The sequence below is a fragment of the Myotis nattereri genome (genome assembly GCF_964212035.1).
Source record: "Myotis nattereri genome assembly, chromosome: Y".
Classification (NCBI taxonomy): domain Eukaryota; kingdom Metazoa; phylum Chordata; class Mammalia; order Chiroptera; family Vespertilionidae; genus Myotis; species Myotis nattereri.
Window position 1 is genome coordinate 37,241,703 of NC_138094.1, and position 22,858 is coordinate 37,264,560.

Here is a 22,858-nt window from a genome sequence, read left to right on the forward strand (position 1 = left end):
GTTGCGTGTAAGTCCCCTCAGCGAGCTCCCACTCTGGCGCAGCAAGCGGAAGGCCTCACGCCAGTGAGCCAGGTTTGGACCTCAGGCCTTCACTCCAACCAGGTGGGAACTCATTTCCAGATGGAAAAAGCCGACTGGGGAGGGGCTGCGGGTTGCCAGTGACTAGAGCAAGTTCACCCCTGGAGACAGCATGTTCAACCCCGGAGACAGCAAGAACCCAGAGTGTGTGCTTACCTTTTCCACAGGCCGTGCTCCTCACCACGTGGACTCCTGTACAGCAGGGAGGCTGGCGGGAAGGAAGAGGTGGGGGGCTGCGCCTGGCAAGCTTCCTGGGACTGCGCCCTGGTTCCTGCCAGGGCGAAATCTCCCGGGATCACGAGATCAGGAACAAACCAAGATCAGGGGGCAGGAGGGGGGGCGTGTTTTAACAGGCCCAGAGAAGGTGGGGACAGGGGCGCCTGTGCCACACCCACCAGGCTGCAAGGGGTGGCAGAGGGTGAGGGACTGTCAGGGGGACCCTGTGCTTCCAGGCATGAGGGTGGGGGCGGTCGCGGAAGTGGAGGGAGAAACAGGAGGCCGCGACCCCCAGCTAACCTCCCACTCGCCACCCCTGGTCTGTGTTTCTGGGGACCCCTTTCTCTCTGTGGTTGTGGCTGCCACTTACCTACCTTGTTCCCTGGGCCAGGCTTGGCTCCCCACTCCCACCCCACCGCAGCCCTCTGTCTAGAAAAGAGTGCCCTGCCCTTGGCTAGCCCACTGTCCCTACTGTCTGGATGGGGACATTTTAGTAACCCCCGGGGCAGAGGAGAGCTGGCCAGATGCAATTACTTTGTCTCTCTCCACAGGTGCCCTCCTCAGTCTACCCCTGGGGTTTGGGTCACCAGAGCTCTTTGACAAGCCTGGAATCCAGCCTTTGCTCTGCTCACCTCCCCTAAGCCTTCAGGTGATGGCAGCCTCCCTGCCTTCCTCCCCCCTCAGGAAGGGGTTCTCCTCTCACCAACAAATCCCTTTGGCAAAGTCACACCTGGGCCTGAAAGCAGAAGAGTGGGCAGGAGGCTCCTGAGGAGGAGCAGGCCAACAAAGCTCAGGAGAGGTGGGGAGGCACCAGCCACAGCCTGGTGCTCAGGCTCTGGCAGAGCTGCCCCTTAGCTGAACCTTAACCCAGGGTTCTCCTCTCAGGTGGCGCCTCCAGGGCACACAGGGGGCCTGGCATGCTCAGTCTGGCAGGTTTTGCTGCCTGCTTTTCCATAGTCTCTTTAGGAGACAAAAGTCAGGCTTGTGAGGAGAGAGGGAGAGGGGAAGAGCAAAGCTGAGGCCCAGCCCTGTCATCCAAGCTGGCCTGAGGCATCTCCTGGGCGTCCTTGGAAATCAGCTTCTCTTAGTGAGGAAGGGCTTGTAATAAGAATAGAGCCGCAGTTGTTTAATCATTACTTACAAACTATAAATACGAGGCCATGGGACACTGGAGGATGAAACAGGCTCTACTGAAAACATAGGCTGCCTCCTTGGCCCATTACTCAGAAAAGAACTGCATTTTGAAAAGATACCGGGCACAGGACAGGCTTTGATTTGGCAGCTGTGCCCGCACCCTGACCCCCTCCTGTGGTCTTCCTCAGGAAGCCTGACCATTCCAATCTCATCCCAGGAAGGGGCTGAGCTGTTCCTAAAGTCTTGGAAGATTAGACACCTTGTGGTCAGCCTTTGAGCTCCTGAAGGGCAGATAGTAGGCCCTCCCCTCCCCTTTGCATGTGACACTTGCAGCTGGCAGCTACAGGTTGCTATCTTCTCCTGAAGAGGCTGAGAGCCGAATTTCCAGGGTGAGCGACTGCTCTCCCCATACTGACCGCATCCTTGGATAAACACTCATTGTGTGGTTCAAACCTCTCTCTGCTTAACTTGGCTCAAGGAGTGACAGGCAGCCTCAGACACATTGTGCTGCCTTTCTCTTCCTCACTCAGACTTGGGGAATATTCAGACTCTGCAAACTGTGAGACCTTATCTGAGAGGGAGAGTGGGCAGAGGACACTGTGTCCCTGTCATGCAGGTGACACTGCATCTCTTCACCATAGGCTGTGGGGCGGTTGTGGGGGCGGAGCGTAACAGCAGGGTGGTGAGGCTGGCTTCTTGTGTGTCCCTACCCTGCCATTCCTCCAGACGTTCCCCATGCCTATGAACTAGCAGAGTTTAAGGTTTCCAGCTACATAGATGGAGGAATGTGGACAAATGAGGCGACTGCTCTCAGCCCCAGTGGATCTGGGATTGTCACCTAGAGCAGAGCAGATAAAAAGCAGAAACAAACAAACAAACAAACAAGAACCAACTCTATTATTTTATACTAGAGGCCCGGTGCACAAAAATTGGTGCACTTGGGGGAGAGGGGGATCCCTCAGTCCGGCCTGTGCCCTCCTGCAGTCTGGGACCCCTCGGGAGATAATGACCTGCTGGCTTAGGCCTGCTCCCGGGTGGCAGAGGGCAGGCCCAATCCCTAGGTTCAGCCCCTGGACAGGCTTAGAGCAGGGCCGACTGGGGAGTTGGGGTGCCGCCTCCTGTCATGCATAGAGCAGGGCCTATTGGGGAGTTGGGGCGCCGCCCCCTGTCATGCACAGAGCTGCAGGACGATCAGGGGTTTGGTCTCTCCCCCTGTCACGCTGATCCCGGTGGTGGGAGGTCTCCTTGCTCCGCTGACCCTGGGGCCAGGACCCCTCTCGCTCCGCCGATCCTGTGGTCCTGAGGCCTCGCGGCTCCGCTGATCCCAGGGGCCTGGAGGTCTCTCAGCTCTGCTGATAACCTGGACAGGGAGGCCTCTGGGCTCCGCTGATAACCTGGACAGGGAGGCCTCTCGGCTCCTCTAATCCCAGGGGCCAGTAGGTCTATCAGCTCTGCTGATAACCTGGACGGGGAGGCCTCTGGGCTCCGCAAATCCCAGGGGCAGGGATGCCTCTCAGCTTCACTGATAACCTGGACAGGGAGGCCTCTCGGCTCCGCTGATCCCGGAGTCCTGAGGCCTCTTGGCTCCGCTGATCCCGGGGTCCTGAAGCATCTTGCTCTGCTGATCCCGGGGTCCTGAGACCTCTCAGCTCTGCTGATTCCAGGGCCGGGGCTCCTCTCGGCTCCGCTGATCCCGGGGTCCTGAGGCCTCTTGCTCTGCTGATCCCGGGGTCCTGAGACCTCTCATCTCTGCTGATCCCGGGGTCCAAAGGCCTCGGGGCTCCGCTGATCCCAGGGTCCTGAAGCCTCTTGCTCTGCTGATCCAGGGGTCCTGAGGCCTCGCGGCTCCCCTGATCCCTGGCCAGGAGGCCTGTCTGCTCCACTGTTCCCGGGGCTCTGTGGCCTCTCTGCCCTGCCGCTTCAGGGCTGTATGGCTTCGCTCAGCTTGCAGCCTGAGTATGCAAATTAACCGCCATCCTTTAGCCTCTATAATTAAAACATTGTATCATTTGGAGTTGTTGCTTCAGGAGCTCAGAGCCCCCCAGCTGCAGATGGGGAACCTTCGCATCCTCATGCTGGGGCAAGCAAGCCTCCCTGTTCGCATCAACTGCCTGGCTGCCGGCGGCCATGTTGGCTGCCAGTTAATTTGCATATCTTGCTGATTAGCAAATGGGAAGGGTAGCGGTCGTATGCCATTTACCATGTTTCTCTTTTATTAGTGTAGATTGGAACTACATATTCAGCCTAGCTCTCCCACCTCTTTCCTAGATGCATTTGGCAATTATTTGTCCTGGCGGGGTCTCCCCTATGACCTGGGCTCTACTCCCCTCTTTCTCCTCAGGACACACGTGACCATTCCCAAGCAAGTTCATGTGGGTGCCTGTACTGACGCCTCTCCCTCCCCTCCAGGTTCACCTGAGTCATCCCCCTCTTCTCCTCTGCATTTCCCCCTCTTCTCCAGGCCCTGGGCCCAGCCATCCTGGACCTAGCCTCTGCCCTGTCCAGCTGTGGGCCTAGGAGGTGTGCTGGGTGAGCTGAACTGCCACCAATTCCAGCACTGGACACAGCAGCCACTGGAATTTATAACCCTGACTCCTGGGACCAACAATGTCTGGGAAACGCTCCCACACTCCTGATTGATGGTGACAGGGGAGGAGGGGTATCTAGCTAATAGACATGTGCTGAAGCCCTCTTGTTTACCATGTTTCACTCCAATCAGGCAAAGGCAACAACCTTTTGAAGAAGGTATCTCCCTCTCTCTCTTTTGGGAAGGAGGGTGCGGGGGTGCCCAAATGTGCTCTCTGACACTTTGGCTACTTAATAAACAGCTGAAAATCAATATCCCCAAAAGAAGCTTCAGGGTGGCAGAAACTTGGTTTCCTTTATTTCTTAACAGTTGGCTAAGAGGGTTCAGACTGGTGTCAGTTGGCTAGATAACCCGTGTCTCATGGTTTCTTAAATTTCCTGGCACGTGTGTTCTGTTCTTCCTCAACTACCTGCAAATTGCCCATTCTCACTTCTGAAAAATCATGTCCCCCCTTTCTCCTTTGTTCAAAATATATAGAACATAGTCCAATCGGCCTGGCTCAGTGGTTGAGCATGGACCTAAGAGCCAGGCATCAGCATTCATTTTCCTGTCAGGGCACATGACAGGTTTCAGGCTGGATTCCCAGGGTAGTGCCCATGGAGGGCTGAGGATCAATGATTCTCTCTCATTGTTAATGTTCCTACCTTTCTTTTCCACTCCTTCCTCTCTGATATCAATAAAAAACTTGCTTTAAAAACTTTAAAAATGTCATATACCCAATGTTGCTTCAATATGCTTATAATTTTATGGCTACGTCAATTCTATGTGAAATCTTCTTGCACATGTACTAACCCCTGATGTTCTCCTGTTAATCTCTATCTGTTAATTTGTCTATTCGCCTGGCCTAGAAGAACCAAGCAGCCACAAAAAAAGGACTTGTATGCATGCATACAAGCATAACCAATGGACATAAGACACTGGGGGGTAGGGGAGGCCAGGGGATTGTCAAGGGTGGGTGGAAAAAAAGGAGACATATGTAATACTCTTGGTAATACTTTGAGCAACAACAACAACAAAAAAAAAAACAGGCAAAAAATATTAATGAGGTATTTTACCTTCAAGTTTTGCACAAAGTCTTCTTAGTTTGATGTCTCTCACAGGCCATCTCACTAAGGATTGAGTGCTAAATTGTATCTTTTTAAATCAGGAATGCTGAGTCTGTATTTGCATTCCCTAACATTTGATAAAATAGATTCATTGACACACTCAAGGTGTTCTAAACAATAACCAAAGTATATGTTACCTTGATAGATTAAAATAAAAACTCAGGTCCTTAAGTACACTGCATATATTTCAAGGGCTTAATCATCACATGGGGTTGGTGGCTACCGTACTGGACAGGGAGGCCCTGACCATCTGCTATGTGCAGCACAGGAGGTACTACAAGGCTGGGTACCTTGTTTCCAGGGGTGGGGAGGGCTGCTGTTGGTGAAACTGGTCCCAGGGGAGATGTTGCAAGCACTGGTCAAGGGGAGACACTGCAAGGGTAGATGCTGCAGCTCTGTTTGGCTGTGTGGCAGCTGCAGCCACAATTAGGGACACAGCAGGGAACCTTTGTTTGGGCCGCAGTGTCCCCAACCTCAGCCCAGGGCTCACTAAGTTTTGTGCTGAGCAGAGGTCTCTGGGCTCTGCAAACCTCCAAGTGGGGTGTGTGTGGGGGGTGTGGGGTGAGGCTCCGGGCTCCCTAAACTGCTCCTTATATTTGATTTGCACCCATAGATGAGAAAGTGAATCATGCGCAGGTATCATGAATGTTTGTTTACCAGCTGTTGTCAACCTCTGGGTCAGGAACAATGGAACTACATCCTGCATATCAGATATGTACATTACGATTCATAACAGTAGCAAACTTACAGTTATGAAGTAGCAACGAAAATAATCTTATGGTGGGGGGTCACCACAACATGAGGAAATTTATTAAAGGGTCGCAGCATTAGGAATGTTGAGAACACTGGTTTAGACAGTTGTGGAACTTTGGAACAAACCTTGGCTCACACTTATTGGGTCCTGTAGTCTCAGCTCTTCGCCCTGAATAACTCTGCTCAGGGGCCATGTCTCCACGGGTAGCCCCTCCCAGATTTATTTTTAAACATATATACCAGACACACCCTCTTGGCCAGGACCCAAGGAGGCAGGACACTCTTTGAGGTCCTAGCTTTAGGGGTCTGAAGTGAGGGGGGACAGTGAAGACAGTCCAGACTCAGAGAAGGCCTCTGAATGAATAGGCATGAACACCTTCCCACCTCCACCGCCAACACAGGACAGCCTGCTGAGACCAATAACCCCAGGGGTAGGCTGCCCTGTCCAGCTCTGGGCTCAGGAGGCACTCTGAGAGCCTCTAGCATGTCTGGGTCCCTGTGCTCCTCACCACCCTTGATCACTGCACAGGCATAGTTTGTTTCTTGGGTGACCAGTTATTTCATTGAGGCTCAACTGGAGCCATGGTCCTGGACTTGCAATCTGCCTGTGCCTTTGTCTTCATTTTCAAGTTCATGAACTCTCTCTTCATGACTCAACCTCCCTCAGCATTCAGGTCTCTGAAGCAGAAGCTCCAGAAGAGCCAGTGACACTGGGTGGGGAGGAGTGCGGGTTATAATGAGGTGGCCTAGCCCCAATAAGGCAGGGCCACTGCCTCTCAACTTCTGATGGAGCCTGTCAGTTTGTAGCCTTCAGGGATCTCAGACCATTCCTCTAGCTACCGGTTCAGCACTCCAGCCTCTGTGATCATCTCTAGGCTCCAGCCTGGAAGGGGGCTGATGTCATTGTTTCATATCCCATTTGTGGCACTTACCACAGTGCCTCAAGCAACTGGGGGAAATGAGAGCAAACCTGCCTGAGCTCCCAGGATTCCTGCTCACTGAATTCCTGCTTCCCTGTGTCCAGGGACATTTATATCTCCATGGCTGGAGTTCTCTCTGAACTCCTCTCACCTCTCATCATGGACACGAGGAACCTACTCCAGTTTGGTGGCCCCTTGAAAAAGAAGCGTACCACAAGAGACACCACAGATGAGAACTTCCTTTAGGCTCTCTGTCTCCTTTGACACAACAATCAGTCAATATTTCATGAGGACTGAGCTGGGGGAGAGTTGGAGGGACAAATCCTGTGCACAGTAAGGAACTGACTTCCCCAAGGCCCTACCCTCTGCCCTCGTACCAAGCTTGGCACAGTGTCCTTTCCATCTTGATGAAATATTTCCCAATTGGCTCCTTTGCCCATCTATCAAAAGATAGCATGGGGCTTTGTCTGGTGAGCAACTTCCTCCTAACTGCATTCACCTAATTTGCCTAGAGGAAAGCATGAAGAAATTCATCCACCCACAGGTGTCATGAATTTGGAGTCTATGAGGAACTTCTGAACAAAGTTGGGCTTGTGCTTCTGGAGCCTTGTGTACCCGGTTCTTCTCCCGTCAGTATTTTCCCAAACTCAGAGTATAGCCATCAGTCCCAGCTTGAGGAATCCCCTTGCCCCTCCTGGAGCAGAGCCTCACAGGGACCAGGGGGAGCCTCTCCTCTCTCAGGTGGAGTCACACCCTGATCATCTGTCCTTCAATTCTGTAATGCCAGGTAGGTGCTGGGCCCAGTGCCTCCTTAGACATCAAGGAAGAGAAGGGCAGAAAGTTGAGAGGTGCCAATGGATGTCACCCAGGCTCCACACGGAAAGCATCTTCTTGCCCATGATGGGAGGGAAGGAATGCCTTAAAGAAACACATGGGAACCAGTGTGGGAATTCATAAGCGACGGCCTAAAATGTCTTTGATTGTAGGAGGAAAATGTCCTCTTTGGTTTATGGTAAGGCATAATTCAATGGGAAGCACTAGTGAAGGCTACAGAAGCTAGACTGTGAGCAAGGTTATACTGATGGATATTTCTAGGTCCTTCCCTTACTTTGTGTGCAGTCCTAAGCAGTGGGAACAGACTCTCAGGTTTCCATTAATATTAAAAGTATTTCAAGAAAAGGACAGCCAGGTCAATTTAAACGCTGTTTAAAAGTTGGTTTGGGGTAGCTCCTGTGTCTGGAACACCTCCATGTGCCACTGTGCAAAACATCCTGAGAACAGCCTTTCAGAGCCGTGTATGTGTGTGTGTGTGTGTGTGTGTGTGTGTGTGTGTGTGTGTGTGTGTGTGTGTCACTGTGCAGGACTGGAAGGCTGGTTCCAGAGCCTAGGTAATGAGGCCACAAAGATATCCTGGTGTTAATCCCTGGGATCTGGGAATGTTACCTAATAAGGCAAAAGGGAGTTTGCAGATGGGATGAAGGCTTTGAGATGGGGACTGGGATTGTTAATTGTATGCCTTAGTTTCACAGCCCACAGGACAGGACAGCAGCCCAACCTAAACATGATTTCTGGGTGTGTCTCTGAGCTAATTTCAAGAGAAGATTAGCATTTGAAGTGGTGGACCCTAAAAGGATATCACCCTCCCTATGTGCACAGCATCAATTCACTGAGAACCTGACTAGAACAAAAGGAGGAACTCACCCCTATATTCATGAATCACTGTAGGGTTGGGACAGCACATCCCATCTCACAGGCCTCTGTCCTCACACTGGATCTTAAACCATCAGCTCCTCTGGTTCTCAGGTCCTCAGTCTCAGGCCAAATTAGACCAACAGCTTTTCTGGGCCCCCCAGCTTGCAGATCTTGGGTTTGCTCAGTCTATGTAATCACACCAGCGAAGTCCTCATATCCTCTTGCTGCTCTGAAGAACCCTGACTAATACAGTGGATTACGAATGTGTGCATGCAGAGTTGGGGACAGAAGATGAGCAGGAGATGGGACCACAGAGCAGAGACTGGAGTCATGTTGCTACAGCCATGGAATGCTGGCGACCTAGCAACTGGAGGAGCCAGGAAACAGACTCTCCCTGAAACTCCACAAGGAACCAGCGCATCTCTCACCTTGACTTCTGCTATTCTAAGCCCCTGGGTCTTCTCAATCCCACAGATCCTTTGCTTCTTTGTACAATATTTTTCTCCTCACAATTTGAGAAGTCAGTGTGTCTTCACCTGGCACCATGTTTCTCATCCAACCTTGCTATTCGGTGTTTTTAGGTAATGTGTCCTCAGCCTTGAGCCAAGAGCTGCCTCACAAGCAGCACCATGGTGCCTAGTCTATGGTGGGGTATACTAATAAGCCCTGATAATAGCATCTGGGCCACCTGGTGTGGCTGGCAACACCTTCCAGTCTAGAGGAAGTTGATGGACAAAGGGCAATGGGCTCACCGGGAAATAGAAGGGGTCAAGGAACCTGGTACTGAGTGGGAAGGGACAGATGATGGGAAGGAAGTAATCTGGGAATCGCCCCTTTCCCCTCAGCTGCCTTCCCTGAGGAATGCAGTCTTGGGACCCCAGGGGGATGTATAGTCTTAGGACCCTAGGGGCACAAGAGCCTGGATGTGGGGAAGGTACTTGCTGGGCTTTATGCTGTCCTGGGATTAAGGTTGAAGTGCTGCTTCCCTGCAAGCCCATGAGGTCCCCAAACTGTTGTGCCTGATACATCATCTCTTAAAAGAGCTAATACATTCAAGGGCTCTGCTTCAGAATAAAACCACTGCAAAGACAGAGGATGGAGCCATGCAGAGGAGCCATCCTCCCTAAGGGGAATAAGAAGGAGTGGATGGCAATATGCAGTCCCCAGCTCTGCCATTGACACCCAGGAAATGGAGTGCCCGATCCTGCCTCAGTCGAGCTGTCTTTACCTTTGCCCACACCACACAAAGGGAAGTCCTGGGATAGCTCATCCAGGAGACACCAGGACTCCCCGAAGAGAAAAGGTAGGTATCCCTTGACTGGCTCCATTACTGCATGCTGTCCTGGGCTCTGTCTGACCTTACTTAGAGTATATGAAAGAGTTTGACTGTTTTGAAAGCATTTACTGATTGAATTTAGGGAGAGAGGGGAGGAGAGAGAAGGACGTGGAGGTTTTGTTCTGATTTCCTAAGCACTCATTATGAATTCCTGTATGTGCACTGGCCAGGCATCAAACACCCAACCTTGCCATACCAGGATGATGCTGTGACCCACTAAGCCACCCAGCCAGGGCAAGAGCTTCATTCTTGGGAAAGCTCTTCTTTCCAGGGTTGCAGGTGTATGTAGACTCCAGGTCAGTATGGAGTGGAATGTGTTGAGGCAGGTGAAGGAAGCAGATTTGCATGGAGGCCCCTCCCTCCTCTGAGGCAGGGGAGAGGATAAGAGAAGTGTGTGGAGCCAGGCTCAGGCTTGGGGTGTCAGAAGGCAGCATTGTTGCTGTAGCTCCACCATGACCTGGCCTCTGCTCCTGCTCACCGGCCTCACTCAGGGCCCAGGTGAGGCCTCTGTGGAAGGGACCGTGGGTTCACCTTGGCCTGATTCTTTGCCTCCTCTTCAGGCTCACCAGGTCCCCAGCACTGCACCCACCAGTGAGTGCTTTTGCTGTTTTCAGGGTCCTGGGCCCAGTCTGCCCTGACTCAGCCTCACTCAGTGTCCAGGGCTCTGGGACAGGCAGTCTCCTCCACCTGTGCCAGACACAGCGATGATTTTAGTTGTTATGATCATGTCTCCTGGTAAAAAGAATGACCCGGCATGGCCCTAAACTGCTGGTTTATAAAATCCAAAAATGGCCATCAGTGATCCCTTATTTATTCTCTTGATAAAAATGTGGAAAAAGAGCTACACTGCCCAGGCCTGGGCTGCCATTACATCATGTGGCTGATTAGTACTGTTGTTCTTCACATGAGCCATGGCACTACCCACTGCCGGAGTCCATTCATTGTCTTCACTAGCTGAGTTTAGACAGAGACCCCCCCAAAAACTAGTAGCCCTTGAAAGTCCTAGTAAAGGTCAGGGCTTGAAAGTCCTAGCAAAGGTCAGGGCTGTGCACCACCCAGTTAATCTAGGAACCACTCAGTTAATTTAGGTAATAATAGTTGAAGCATCCCCACCTTAGTTCCCTTAATTCCTTAGATACTTATGTAGATCCTTGTTGATTATTGTTAATCAGATTCTCCCGGAAATCTATTGATGGGCTAATCAGATACTTTGTCTTTTCCTGGAAATTTTCTGCTGATCTGTGTGTCATTGAAACCTCCTTACCCTAAGGGCTACTCCAGATCAATAAAAGATTGGAGCGGCCTGAGCAAGGTGGAAGTCCTTCGGGACTTGCCGCCTGGTCCCCCAATATTGCAAAATTATCTCGCGTCTTTTTCTCTCATTTGCTGTGTGGCTTCTCTTTCAGATACCGAACCCTACTCCACGCAGAACGTGGAGGGAGTCTCACTCGACATCTGGCACCGGATGGGTAATCTGGAAATGCAGTTCTTGCTGGAGCGAGAAAAGGAAGTTTTCACCAAAATGGTGTGGAAACCTCAACGAAAAAGGGTGAGGGGGATTCCACCACATGCAATGCCCAGGATCAGCTACAGAACCCCGGTCTGTAAGTAAACTGGGAACGTTTTCTCAACCAGGCTAACCAACGGGGCAGGATTTGGCTTTAAAGAAGTAGATTCGGCTTTAAAAAGGTATATTTGGTTTTTTAAAAAGAAAGACATCGGTTCTGAAAAGTTTGCCAAAAAGTTAATCAGAACTTGCCCAAAATTGTTTCCCCTTGTGGAACACGGCATTTCATTTCCTAGAGGCTTTAGGAGAGGTCAAGGAGGATAAATCTCATCCCCTTGCACCCTCCACTCCTTAACGGGAGCAGAAATTAAAGAAAAAATGGGAGGAATGGCCTTCATGGCTCCCTCCACCTCCATGTCCTAATCCTGAAATGTTTAATTCTCTGTTAATAGAATCACCTGTGCAAAAAGGCCAAATTATAACGAAATTGGAATATTAAAAGGCACTCCTTAAAATCAGGCTGAAAAAAGGGTGCCATGGTCACATCAATGTGGTTTCTTGTTCAAATTAAAATCTTAATTTGTATTTGGAATCTAAAGTCCAAAGCTCTCCCACAATGAGATTACTCAATGTTTTATTTAAAAATTACCGGAGAACATCTTATGACAACCAAACTTTGGCTAAGATAACCTTGGGTGCTAGCCATGACTTTAGAAAGCAAAATAGGGAAACAATTTAAAATGTCTTTTTCTATTAAGCATGACTTTGGGGACAAATACGCCATCTGAGTCATTTGCTGAAACTTCCCCCAAAGCAAGATGTGGTGGAAAGGAAAAGGGAGCACGTGGTGACCCAGATGGGACGCCCCCTCCTTAATTATTCTAAAATTAAAGTCCTTCTTGTAATTGAATAGCTTTTACTAATTCATAAATGCATCCAGGATTTCTGTGCACATGTAAAGGGAAAAGGCCAGCTTAAAAACGAGTGCGCATAGTTTTGAGCTGAACTTGACCTTTTGCTGTGTACAGAATAAAAACCCGAGACTGTTTTGGCCTTAAAAATGGCAGAGATGAACCTGAGAAAGAAATGCAGACAGGTTTCCCAAGGCGATTTAAAGTAGCTCTTTTGAAATCTCCCGCCCTGAGGCAAGTACCACCAGGAAGTTGCTAGTCAAGTTTACATGTGAATAGCTATGGTTTTGCTTCTTGACTTCCCCAGCAGGAAAATTGTGACCATTTTGAAATTAAGCAGCTATGCCAGGCTTATTGGCTGGAAACTTAAAACTTTTAAGTTCAAATCATCTAAAAGTATTGAGATTTATAATACTGAAATGTTGATCTGAGTGTGCCTATTATGAAGTCTAGAAGATAGAAGTTAATCTATTAATTGAAAATGCCTTATATTTTATTTGAAATGTATCCTTAAATGTGAAAGTATTGATTTGAAAAATGCCAAGTATTTAATTTGCCACCTAAGATTTAAAGCTCTGAAAATTTAAAATGCAAATTGAATCAGGAAAAATTAATTAAATATCTAATGTATAACTTGCTTTTGAAAAAATAGAATGTGTTTTCTCTTAAATGATTAGGAATTCAAACTATGTTACTTCTTGGTCTGATTTTAAAAAAGAGGATTAATTTTTAAGATCTCAACTGAAAATTTTTAATACAAAAACCAGTTTAAATTTGATTAATATTCTTTAAGATAATTATAAAAGGCATAAACAGCTAATGAGATTTCTACTTGTCTACAATATAATGTTGGCCATCTCCCTTTTAGGGATTTTGGTTTGCTCTTCCCTTGTTTATTGTGAGAATAAGGAAATCATCTCTTCTGTCAGACAACAGTGTAGACAGCCACAATGTTGGCTGCCTGACTTGGCAGCCGCCATGTTGGCCGCATGGCCTGCCCCGCCCCTGGAGGCCGCCATCTTGGAACAACAAAGGCCCCTCCCTGTGACTTAGCCAATCACTAAAGGAGTGTCTGCTCACTGAGGCAGGATGTGATTTCAGGGGTGGAGTTTTAAGGCGGAGTTTTACTACAGAAATGCTGATGGGGCAGAAAGTGTGCTTGCCTCGCGGATTTATTTAATACTATTTTTAAGAAGATATTTTTAATGCTTAACAAATTAGCAATCATGGTCTTAATATAATTTCAGTGGTATGATAGACCAGTGTTTTAAGCAGTTGGCTTTATAAGGGCCAACAATAGAGCTCATATTTCTTAAAAGGCTTGTAGATACAGTTTTAAAAGATATCTTAAATTCTCAGTAGAACCACAGTTATGCATATATCATAAACAAATTAAGAGTAATTGATTCCATGGTCAAGACTAGATCCTATTATGTTGAGAACTGTTTAAAAAGTGTTGAAAATGTTTTAATTAGATATGTATTTGGAAGTTTTTCCGAGTGCAATATTTCAAAATATAATATGCTTGGTTGCATAAGGAATTTCTGCCAAATAAAAGAAAGAATTGATTTATTAGTAGCAAAGTCTTTCTTTAAACTAGCAATGTCTTTTATTTAAAAGCTCCTCACCACTGCATTTTAAATTCGGCTGGATGTGAAGCAGCGTTTGCATCTCATGTATCAAAATAAAACTTTACTAAATTTACTAATCTTTGTAAGCAATTGAATCCTAGTAAAGTAAAATTCTTCTAAAAAGTTACTGAAGGCTTCCCATGATCCCTCTGTATATGCAAATAAGCCAAAGAGTATATTCTTTAAAAAATATAATTGCTACCATTTACAGATTGTTGTTAAAATACTAAATCTGACAATAATTAGTCACCATAAATGAAAAATCACTTGAAATATATAGCTTTGCGACAGTATTTGTTAAAATCTCAAAAGGCAACCATGTTCCTTACATTTGTTGCTGTGTGAGAAAGAAAGCTGTTGGGAAGGAAATAAAAAGAGGTTTCCTTCAGATGTCTAACTAAAATTAAAAATCAATATATTGGGCCTGTGTACATAAGCTAAATTAAATAATTTGTGTTTTGCCTCCTTAAACAAAGTTTACGTAAATTTACCCAAAGACTAATACCAGAAATTTAATTAATGTCATTTTCTGTCCATAACTTAGGACAAGTAAAGTTAAAAGAATAAATGTTATTTCAAACTGACTTAAAATTGGCAAATTGGGCTAAGTGGATATTCAGGGGAACTTAGCTGTCACCTATTTAAATATAAACTACTACAATTTTTATATAAGACCTCCATCATTATACCAAAAAATATTTTACAGGAACCAATTCCTGGAGCTTTAACTGTTTTTACTGATGGGTCATCTAATGGGAAAGCTGCCTATCATACTATAAATTCTGACCGAGTCATACTGACCAGTCATACTTCTGTGCAAAGAATTGAATTAAAAGCTACTAAGGCTGCGTTGCAAGATTTCCAACAGCCTGTTAACATAATTTCTGATTCCTCTTATGCTTCGGGCCTAGTAAGTAGAATTGAAACTGCCCGGTTGAAATGGTTTAGTGACCAAAGTTTATTCTTACGATTTAAGCAAGTTCAACAGATTGTGCAGCAGAGAAAATACCCTTTTTATATCACCCACATCAGGGCTCACCGCATAATACCTAGCCCATTAACTAAGGGAAATGCACATGCTGATCAATTGGTTGCTTTATTAAAAGAGGCTTCAGAGTCTCATCAGCTTTTAAAAATCCCAACTTGAAAAACAAAAAAGGGGGATGATGGTGAAATCACCTACAGGTAGGCTGCACCTAGCTTTAATTACTCTAAAATTTTTCACTTGTGATGCTGATGGAAAGACACCTATGGAGCTACATTGGTGTCAGAATAAAAGGAACAGCCCAGAGACCACCTGGGGCACGGTAAAGTGAAGTATGGTAATAATCATTTCAGGTAAAAAATAGTTTCATACTGGTCTTAGAAGGCACATTTTTCCTTTACCTGGGAAGGACAGCGTAGCTATCCCAAGGTCAGGGGGCTCCAGTTAATATGTCAACTCAGTGCTCTGGAGACCCAGAACTGTAATTTAGAGAGCATATTGTCTCTGCTTCTGTAAATCTCTTCATCTTCTTTTTCTTTAACTAGGTTCCTCATTCCAAACCTTGAGTTTGAAATTTAAGTTGTCATGACCTAGAGCAGAGAATATTCTTGCATGGTATTATTCTACAAAGTTTTATTAATAATTTTTGATGCTTTACAACAGTATATTATGCATTTATCCCAAACAAATTTACAAATGAATTTGAATGCTTTACATGAAGGGATTTATTCCCTCCTGGGAAGGCACTTAAGCATTCTGTATTGACCTCTCTTGACCTTTTGTTTGCCAAAAGGATTCCAATTGTCTACAGCTGTTGTCTGAGCTCTCTGTTCAAGCTGAGATCATGAAAAGCTGGTACCATGGATCTGTCTCTTGCCCAATGGCGTAAGCTGGGCCCTCTCTGGAGAAGAAACCTGGGTTCCCTATGATCAATGCCGGGACCCCGCCAGCAGGCCAGGGGATCCAAAGGCAGTTGCTGGGCATGGAGGCCAGAGGGACATAGGCTATCAAGGAGACAGAACTGAACCTCACATCACCCTACTTGGCCCAGAGATGGCTGGTAGTCAACGACGGCTAAGACCCCACAGGGTGGGGCGACCTAAGATAGGCACAGTCCAGGGCCAGTAGGAGAAAACTTGGGGTGCAACAAAGGTGGGGCACAGATCCTCACCCCCCGCAATGGTACAGGGGCTTGAACACTCGCCCCTTCTGAGGAAGGTCTCCTGTCCCCATGGCTGCTTCTTGCTTCCCATGCCCAGCGCAGATCAGGAACCAAATAACAGAAGAGATTTGGTCCAGCTGAAATCAGCACCCAGAAAAACGGAGGCTTGGCTAACAGACCCTATGTCTAAATCTAGCCTAACAACAGGAATGCTTGGGCCTTCACAAGGATGTAAAGTGATCCTTTTCATTAATATTTACAGTGTAAATTAAGATTACTGTTAAAATATTAAGTTTGACAGCAAAATAGTTTTCAAATTAATTCAAGTCAAGTTTTCAAATTAAACTTGGCTAATTTGAAATAAGTAATTATTCAAAAAGTATTAACGGAAATTTTCATTTCGTGGTAAACATGCTATGAACCTAAATCATGTTCAAGTTCATTTTTTGTGTGAAAAAATTAATATTTAAAGCTATCTAGACTGCATTATAAAGTTTCCAAGAAGCCTCTTAATTAAATCAAAAAAAGAAGGATAGTGAAAAAATACAGTGGAAAAATGCCATGTAAGGAAATATATCCTGTAGCTAAATTACATTTAGAGAAAAAATTTTTTCGTTTATAATGCTAACAGTGAGACACCGAGAAAAAACACACATTATGCCAGGGTAAGCCAGGGAAAGATCATTTTAAAGAAAAGACCCCAAGTAAGGTTTTTTTTTTTCCTTTAACCTTTGGTCGAGAATATGTTTGTATACTTTCAGAGAACAGCTACAAGACCATGTGGATTCCTGTAACAACAGATCCCAGAAAGCCAGCCACAAAGACAGAAGAGACAGTTCAGAGATGGAGATGGTGGAAGACGCCTTGGCATGCTAGCAGTCAGCAGCTGTGCGTCGCTGCAGGGTGACCAGGACCAGACCAGAAAGGACCGGACCTGCATTTTCCACCATCCAGAACCAACATTTCATTGCTGGCATGTACACATGAACTGTCGGACATTGAAACATGGAATCAGAACTTTTGGACATTGAAATTGGGACTTGATTAATTTTTAAAGAAAAAATAAGGGGGAGATGCCGGAGTCCATTCATTGTCTTCACTAGCTGAGTTTAGACAGAGACCCCCCAAAAGCTAGTAGCCCTTGAAAGTCCTAGTAAAGGTCAGGGCTTGAAAGTCCTAGCAGAGGTCAGGGCTGTGCACCACCCAGTTAATCTAGGAACCACTCAGTTAATTTAGGTAATAATAGTTGAAGCATCGCCACCTTAGTTCCCTTAATTCCTTAGATACTTATGTAGATCCTTGTCGATTATTGTTATTCAGATACTCCCGGAAATCTATTGATGGGCTAATCAGATACTTTGTCTTTTCGTGGAAATTTTCTGCTGATCTGTGTGTCATTGAAACCTCCTTACCCTAAGGGCTACTCCAGATCAATAAAAGATGGGAGTGGCCTGAGCAAGGAGGAGGTCCTTCAGGACTTGCCGCCAGGTCCCCCAATATTGCAAAATTATCTCGCGTCTTTTTCTCTCATTTGCTGTGCAGCTCCTCTTTCAGATACCGAACCCTACTCCACGCAGAACGTGGAGGGAGTCTCACTCGACAATCCACAGTGGTGCTTGTTTGTGGGAACGTGAGACCAACACCTGCCCTGGGATCACAGGCTCCCTCCTTGCTCTGAAGATTCTTCCCCACCCCGAGCAGGGGCTCATGCAACATGGCCCTGAGGAAAATTCATCCTCTCTCTGTCCTTCCTCCTCTCACAAAGCATTGAGAGCACAGCTTGTTTTCTTCAGATAGGGTCCTCTCTCACACACAATCCCAAAGCAAACTCTCTGTTACTGGCTTCTTGTCTTTACTTGTGTTTTGTGCATCCAGATGACCACTCATTCAACCTTTCATTGTAACAGCCACAAGGAGGCCCCTCATGTGCTTATTGGGTAGGTTTCCCACAATCGTCTGGGAAATCCCCACTTTAAATCCCTTAGCCTCTCATACCTGTGCAGACCACCTGGATTCAGATCTCCAAGAATGAAGTGGGAATGAGAATAAAGGAAAAAAAAATTTATTTCCTTCTCTTCCTTTCTCCTCTCCTTCCAATTTGATTTTCTGTCTTTTTATGCTCCCAATACTTCCCAGAACCTAGGAAGGTTTGAGGCTGGGTTTTGAGTGAAAGGTTCTGTGTCCTCTCAGAATCACCTCTGCACTCAGGAATCTAAAGGATGCTTCTAAAAGCAGCCCATGGCTGCTTGGATCTTGCAGAATCTGTGGTAGGTGGCCCCATTCCTCAGGGGTCCCCAAAGATTTCTGTGATGCTGCAACACATTTCCAGTGATAATCCCAGTTAAAATGCATCAAACAGTACAAGTACACATAACTATCAGGCCAAGAAGTTCAGGACTGTTGAAGGAAGCTGGGCCAAGGTGCCACAAGCCCTGGTGTGTGACCTCATGATCCAAAGGCTGTAAGCCATCTCTGACTTCCAGCCCTGCAGATGTCAGCTCTTAGAAATGACATGGATGATCACCCTACCTGGAAGCTAAGTCTTTTCTATAATTTTCTCCACTTAGGTCACTTGGTGACATTTTCCCAAGTACTGCTTTGTTTACCATCATGCTTTAATCGTCCAAGCTGCAACAGTGACGCATGTGGACCCTCTCCAGTTGTGTCACAGCGCAGTGGGAAAGGGTCCCTCTAATGAAGATGTGGAGAAGATCCTGAGTCACAGCCCCACATCTGTGTAAAGCTGGTCAGAGGGGTGAGCCTGCCTGTAGGGTGTGTGTGTTTGTTTGTGTGTGTGTGTGTGTGTGTGTGTGCGGGGGACGAGCAATGTCGCTATGCTGGACACCAGTACGAACCAGAGAGTAATGGCTCTGCTGACCCTCCACCGTGGCATCTGAGATTGGTTGTGGCTCCTGATTGTACAGCAAAGCCCATAGGTTGCATGTTATTTCGATGTTCATAGGACTGTGGGAGCCCCCACTGGCCCTTCTAGTGTTTCTCCTCAAAGGCGGACCACCATTTCCTTTTAAGAAGGTAGTCACTATTTCATAAGAGGGACTATTACCAGGAGAACCAGGACAAGCTGTTGGGTGCTCAGGGTCTCTCTGATGAGACCTTGCTGGAATAAGAAGCACACTGTTCCCTGGGTATTTGGGGTCTCAGATGGGAGACATGGTCCCTGCATTTCTCAAGTAACACCATTGGACACCTGTTTAATTTTTATTGGATGTGGAAGAAGGGTCATTTTTGATGGAAGGGATTAGAAGTGCTTTAGGTGTCACTATGGCCAATGTACCCATCACTCTTCTCCCATAAGATTCAGTCAGAGACTCAGCACCACAGAGCATGACCTTTCATGTGTCACAGAACCTCCGCGTCAGGTGCCTCTCTCTTTATCATGTACTATTTCCGGATGTTTCATCTTTCTCCCTAGTTGGCATTCTGAAAGGAAATTATTATATTTCTTTGACCTGAAAGTATGGGTTTGGGAATGAATATTAGTGTGTTTAAATGTATTTGTTTAGCTCTATTGGTTATTAACTATTTTTGCAAGTGGTCCTTTTGCCTGCTCTGGCAGCCATCATGCTTAGCATGTCTACGTCACGTGTTATCATGTGGGCACACGGGTAGAGGATGGTGTTAAATGAGAGTGGTTACTCCTGCAGCACTGGCCCTGGGTCCCGGTGGTCCTGACAGAACAAGGCGCAATGAACGAGGACAAGGTGCAACTCCATGAAGGTCAGAGGTCTGCTTCCTGCAGGAAGGATGAGGATAACTGGAATGTGCCTAGGGCTTCCCACACTTTTCCCAGGAGATGAGGATTCAGTCTACGTGGTCCACAGGTCCAGCTGATGGATTTAAGAACAGGTCAGGGATTAGTACCATTTCACTGTTATCTCACACCAAAGACATTACTGTGGAAACTGACTTAATGGAGCACATACAGGTTTAGGCACTGACACTGAATGCATGGTATCACATAGAATATTGTCACCGCCTAACATATCCAATTTACACGGCTCTACTCCATCACAGATGTCTGACCTCCCTTAGCCAAGGTGTCACCACCCTTTGCTCTTCAGAATGTCTGTGCTGTGGTATGAACAATAATACAAACTTTGTGCTCTAGCTTTGTGGGAGCATCTTGATCCATAGGACTTCCAGTCATTACCTGAGTATAGTGCCATGTCAATCTGGCAAGGACCACTCGGTTCTGACTTGTCTGTTCTCCAAATCCAACTCTTTCCAGAAGAATACACCCCGCCAACCATCTCTCTGTGCATGAGGCAGATTTTTCCACCAGAATTCACATGGCTCAGAGGTGAGGATTCCCAGTGGATCATGTAGGGGGTACAGTGAAGAACATGGTGTGTCCCATTTGAGATCCTGCCACACTCTTAGGAGAAGACCTGGGGTTAGGTTTCTTGCCAAGTCACCTCCCCGAATCTCAAACTCAGGATCCCACTTCCTGTTTTCCTCTCAGTGGCAATCAATCCTACTGAGCTCTCTCCATCATGGGTATTGTGACCTTCAACTTTGTGGGAAGTCATTCTGTTTTCCCTTGATCCCATTTTCTTTTCACCCACTTGCCGTCCTGCAATTGATTTTACTCAACGTCTAATGTCTCCTCAGGCAAGGCAAAGAGCTACCTCAGGAGCACTAACCCTCTGCCAAAACTACTTAGAAACCAGCAAAATGGTCACAAGGGGAGGGTCTGGTCCACCTCCTGTGGCCGGTGACATCCCATGCGAAAGAAGTGGGATACAAAGGTAACTGGGCTCAGATGCATGTAGGAGTTATCGAGGGGCCAGGTACTGAGCTTGATTGGACTTGAAAGAGTAAGAGAAGCAGACCGAGCAGAGTTTGCCACCTCCCTCTCAGCTGCCTTCTCTGACTCTCAGGTTGTATCATCTTAGGCCATCAGGGGGCACCGCTGTCCTCATATGGGGAGGAAGTTTGCTGTGGTTTACCCCTGACCTGTATGAAGTCCTCACTGGTGTTTAACAGGAGATTCTCTTGAGTCTGTGTCTGCCACAGAGGGGTATGCCCTGTGTCTGCTGTGTCCCAACATTTCAACTTCCCAATATTTCTACTTCTGGAAGTGTCAATAAAGGGGCCCGAGCATCAGACACTATGCAGATTGGGACAAGGGGGGCATGAGGACTCATTGCAACTGAGAGTGTCAAGGAAATGGCTGAGAAAGAGTAAAAGAGTCCAGATTTGTCCATGGTTCTGGAGTAACCAAGCGATTGGGTGTTTTCCTAGACAACCTCAGTCACTGTCCGCACTTTCCTCCCAATGTCACATGAGGGAAGTCCTCAATTCCTCAGTCAAGTACCATGTTGATGCCCACAGGAGGAAAGACAGGGGCATCTGAGGTTGGATCCAGTCACCAGGTCTCCGTGTTTCCTGAGTAAGAAGAAACACTCATACTATTCCCATTTTCTCAGGTTGGTTCGCGAGATTGTGTTCTTGGTGTTTTCAGGGTCCTTTGTCCTTGTCTGCCCTCAGGGTCCTGTGCCTTGTCCGGCACACCTGGAAAGTAGGTCACCATCTGCTTGCTGGAAGAAGTGATGGCACTGGGTGTTACATTTATGTCTCCTGGTACCGTTTATGTCTCTGACATGGCCCCTAACCTCCTGATTTATAGGGTCACACTGGCCCTCAGGAATCCCTGAGCACTTCTCTGGCCCCAAGTCTGGCAACACAGCCATGCTGACCATGATTGGGCTGCAGTTGGAGGACAAGGCTGATCATTACTGTTGCTCACACACAAGGAGTGACACTCTTTACACAGTGGAGCCAGCTCATGGGACAGTGGGAACTCAACTGGCCCTGTGCTCACAGGCTCCCTTCGTGCCCTGAAGATGCTTCCACAGCCTTCATTCACAATGGGCTGGAGAAACATTGCAGGAGCCTCTCTCACCATGGCACGCAAACCGTCTCTCTAGCTTATTCTTTTAGAACAGTGACGGTTTCCTCTTTACCTGTGTGTCAGAGTCCCAGAACATGCAACTCTTTCCACCTCTTCAACTGCAGTCATGGGGAGAAGAGGGCGAGCATGCATGGGGCCATTTTACCGTTCTCAGGAGAATCTCCACTTTAAGTGCTTTCATCTCTACCGCAGAGCAGAGCGCCAGAGATGGATTTTCTTCTACTGTTGCCCACTTCAGTTCTGTGTGCCCAGGCTCTCTTGGCAGGATGGCCCTCCTCAGTGGGTGGTCCCTCTCTGGGCCCGTTGCTGAAAGAAGAGCACCTGAGAAAAGGGGACTGTGTTGCTGAGGGACTGAGGAGAGTCAGGTGCTCTCAGTCTTTTGGGATACCTCATTGTGACACCATATCCAAGGAGGATGAGCAGTAAAGGTCTGGAGTTGCAACTCTTTTACGGAGAATGTCCTCTCCCTTAGAGCAATGGACTCCTAATCTGGAGGCAGTTCTGACAATGCCTGTCTCCCTATCACCTAGCCTCTTTCCAAAATGGCTCCTTTTCCCCCACAAGGGAAGAGATACCGGGTCTGTGTGTGCCCTCTTTGCAAGGACCCTCAAGGGGTCAGCGATACGTCGATGAGTTTCTACCTGGCAAATTTGTATTTCTGCTGTGTATCTACAATGCCAAGAACTGTTTGGACGTCTCCATCAGTCTGGCAGAAGCACTGAAAAAACTGCACTGTGACCGACTCTTGCCATTTTTCCAGAATTTTCCCTGTTTTAGCACTGAAAGCGTATATCTTAGCAAGGTCCTCATTCTCAGGGCAATTAGGATAGGTGTTCGTGGTGAACATTAATTTAATGGTGATCTCGAGTGGGTTACGGGGTTCTGGGATTACACATTATTTCTGG